The 4,263-nt window shown below is 38.7% G+C and overlaps 1 pseudogene; it reads left to right on the forward strand.

The window, feature by feature from the left end:
- Window positions 1–1,174: 1,174 nt before the first annotated feature.
- LOC112403220 (ADP-ribosylation factor-like protein 5A pseudogene) lies at window positions 1,175–3,974 on the forward strand (annotated as a pseudogene).
- The last annotated feature ends 289 nt before the right edge of the window (window positions 3,975–4,263 follow it).

A 4,263-nucleotide genomic window follows, 5' to 3' on the forward strand; every position in this document is an offset into this window, starting at 1 on the left:
AGGTGGGAGGAAGAGACCAGTTGGGATATTTCTTCTTGCCACCTGCCCTTTGCCTTGGCACATTTCTGACAGTGGCCGTATTCTTCTGTGGTCACAGCTGCAGCTTTCACCAAGCTCTGGTAACATTAGTTCCTCCCCCATCTCTTTCTGCTTTTGTAGTCATAGGATAGAGTCCTCATTCTTACCTACTCAAATTATACTATCTCCCAGGAAGTCTCTGATTCATTACAGGTTAGCGTTCGTCCTTGTGAACATTTACATCTATCATCTAAAATGTCTCTGCTTTGTGATCAAAGAGAACAGAATGCTCCATACAAAGAATGCAGTCCCAGAATTGAACATGGGTTCTCAGGAGTTGTGGTTGAGATGGTGGGTTCTGGATTCTGAGTGCTGGAGTTCGCATCTTCTTGCCGTGGGACTTTGGGCAAGTTGCTTAACCTCCATTGCCCTCCATGCCTGTTGCTTCATGTGTTAAATGGGAGGGGAAAAAATCTACTTTATTAGCTTTTTTGGGTGAGGATTAAGTATTGTAATACATGTTTTTTAAAAAAAAAAAAGCATTTTGAACAGTGCCTGACATACATAAAGACCTCAGCAAAAGTTGACATATTAGTATGCGTATTTTCATTTATTACCTAGCCACCGTATTTCAGATTACAGTATACACCCAGAAGTATGCCATACTTAGGAATTCTTGTTATAAGAAAACTGAATTTAATAAAACCAATGATCGGGGTGATTGCACTTTACTAAATTATCTTTTCAGAAAAACATAAGACCCCTGGATATTTTTAAACAGGGAGCTTACTCCTCTCATACCTATAAAATGGAATGATTTATGAAACTTAAATATTTTTCAGAAAAAAATTCACTAATTTACTTATTGCTGCATAGCAAGTTACCCCAAAACTTAGTGGCTTCAAACAGCAAACATTTATTATCTCACAGTCGCTCTGGGTCAGGAATGTGGAGCAGCCTCTGCTTGAAGATCTCTAACACAGCTCAAAAGAGGGAGGAGTTGCTTTCAAGCTCGCTCACATGGCCTAAGTCCCTCCCTGGCTATGGCTAGTGATATAAGTTCCTTACTACTTGGGCAAAGAATTACTCAAAACATGATAGTTGGCTTCCACCAGAGCAATGGCAGAGAGAGAATATGAATGAGATAGGGTGAGAGATGGCAAGTAAAATGGAAGCCAGAGTCTTCTTATAAACTAACCTCGAGAAATGACTTCCTATTTTATCACTTGTGCTGTATTCTGTTTGAGACAAGTCACTAGTTCCACTCCACACTGGATGAGGGATTACACAAGGGCATTCATCTCAGAAGGCGGGTGCCTCTGGGGCCACTTGAGGGACTGCCTACCTGAACTGAAATGGAGGAAAGAAAGAGATACCTATTCATCCATTTTGTCAAACCCAAATTATTAGTTAAGGATCAGTTTCTGAAATGTTATCGATTTAGAAGTTTCTTATTAGATTTCTCTTCTCCATGCTTAAGTATAATTTTCATGAATGTGTGTTCCTTTAAAATCATTCTCCTTTCAGTATTTAGTATAACTTTCCCTGGATGCCCATCTCTTCCTCCTCTTCCATTAGCTTTTCACCTGTGTTTCCCACCAAAAACGTTCAGGAAAGAGACAGACTGCATTAAATCAAGAGCATAATTATTTCCATTGCCCCAGATGTGATGCATATGGTTGGGGAACTGAGTCCTTTCTTTGAACTGGATTTAATTAAAAGACCATGAAATCAGTATTAAGATGGGGTCAAGTTTTAACAGTACTATGAGACCGTAGATTAGAACAAGAGAAATCGCATCCAGAAATGACTTTATGGGTGTCAGCTGAGTAGCCTACGTGATACTTGAAGCTTTTCTAGGATGCTGTTTTGCTGCCTGCTTATATGCATTGAAAAAATTGTCCAAATGTGTCAGAAATATACTTGCTCTCATTTTTGCACACTAACAAACAGTGGTAAAGTTGGAAGCCGGTGGAGTTTGAACATTAATATACATTTCTGTGAGTTTAAGAAGCAACTTATGATTTTTCCTCACCTTTCCACATTCCATTCCATTCCATTATAGAAATGGGAAGATTTAATGTCCTTATAATATGTTATATCTTCTACATTTCTACTTCTTCAGTGTTCAAATAAAGCTCTTGCCACTGGCATCTGGGAATGTCAAGAACATTCTAGACCCTCTTATATATGTATTTAACTAACCTGACTTTGTGTCTTAATCTGGCTCTGCAGACAGAGAGTAAACCCAGGGAGTGCCTCATCCTTATCTTACGTACCAGCCACACTAAAATTATTGATTACTGTCTCCATACCCATTGATTCTGGCAGTGGCAAAAAATACAAGGTGCAGGCTAGTATTTTTTAAAATAAAGATAGGCCCATTTTGTTTTAATGTATTACATAGGCAACAAAGGAAAAAGTAAGTGTAGTCCCATTTTTCATTCCACTTTTTTCCGAAGTCCTCACTTTAGCACATGTATATACTTTCAGAATGGTTCTATGCATCCACAATCAACTATATCTAACTAACCCACTGGGTCTCATATATCTTGTTTATGTGGCCACCTGGCATTATAACATGCATTTTGTTTTGTAAATTGTTTTGTTTGCTTAACAATATATCTCCAGTAACTTTTTCAGGGCAGTATATATAGATATTATAAACCACGTTACTAGCTATGTGATATTCTATATATAATAATAGCTGTATAGCATAATTGAGGTATGATTAATTTAACCAGTCTGATACTGATGAACACTTACATTGTCACCGACTTTTCCCTACTAAAACAATGCTACTGAAAACTGTTTTTGCCTGCTTAAAATACTCAGAGTTTTGTATGACAAATTCCTTTTGAATCAAACAATACATGCATTATACATTTTATAGAGATTGCCAAGTTGTTAGTGAGCTACAAGAGAACAAAGATAGATAACAATATCAAGAAAAGAACACGTGAACAAAACAAGAATTTCAACAATGAGACAGAAATCATAAAAAAGAACCAAACAGAAATTGTGGTGCTGAAGAATACAATAGAAATAAAGAATTAAAAACTCAACGGAGAACTTCAACAGCAGACTTGATCAATCAGAGAAAAAGAGTTATTGAATTTCAAGGCAAGTCACCTGAGCTAGAGGAGGACAGTGGTCCACGAGGCTCATTGCAGACAACACGGAGGCAATGTGTGCAAGCCAGAAGAGTGCCCCAGAGGCAGCGTCCAGGCCATGTGTGTGGCAGGGAGGCCTGGGCTTTTGCCTCCCTCTGGTTCCTAGGAAGCTGGCCAGCAGTCAGTGCAGAAGCAGCAGCAGCAGAGGTGTAGGCTCCAGCACATCTTCCTCCTCTGCTTCAGCCTGAGCTGGGGGTGTCCAGGTCACCCAGGTGGCTGGAAAAGGGGTCAGCTACCCAAGAATGGGAATTCTCTTCAAGCACCAGGAGCACAAAGTTATTGTTGGGGTGGATAATGCAAGGAAAAGTATCATCCTTTACCAATTTTCTGTGAATGAAATTGTACATACATCCCCTGCAATAGGAAGTAATGTAGAAGAGATAGTGATTAATAATACATGCTTCCTCATGTGGAAAACTGGTGGCCAAGAATCTCTCCATTCTTCCTGGAACACTTACTGTACTAACAGAGATTTTGTGGCCAAGAATCTCTCCATTCTTCCTGGAACACTTACTGTACTAACAGAGATTTTGTAATAGCTGTTGTGGACAGTACAGACCAAGAATTTCTGTAATTAGAGAACTCTATAAAATGTTAGCGCATGAGGACCTAAGGAAAGCTGGATTGCTGATTTTTGCTAATAAACAAGATGGTAAAAAGAATGCATGACTGTAGCAGAAATCTCCCAGTCTTTGGAACTAACTAACTTTTATTAGAGATCGCCAGTGGCATACCCAGGCATGCTGTGCTTTTTACTGGGGAGAGACTATGCTAAGAAGTTGAATGATTTCACAATTTAAGATTAGATGATCTCTACTGACCTCTCCTCACAGACTTTATATAAACCAAGTGTTGGACTTTACCTGAAAGCTGTAAAAATGAATGGTTTATATATATATATATATATGAACTAATTTTTCTTCTTATAGAAAAAGTTTAAGACCACTTATTTGAAAGCAAACATGAAGTCTCACCTTCCAATCCGCTTTCTCATTAGCTCTTTCCAAACCAAGGGCTTAAAGCTGTGACTGACATTTTTCTCATCATAAGTCCTCTCGGGACATTGTATAGT

The sequence above is a fragment of the Neophocaena asiaeorientalis genome, unplaced genomic scaffold (assembly GCF_003031525.2).
Source record: "Neophocaena asiaeorientalis asiaeorientalis breed wild unplaced genomic scaffold, Neophocaena_asiaeorientalis_V1.1 scaffold503, whole genome shotgun sequence".
NCBI classification, from domain to species: domain Eukaryota; kingdom Metazoa; phylum Chordata; class Mammalia; order Artiodactyla; family Phocoenidae; genus Neophocaena; species Neophocaena asiaeorientalis.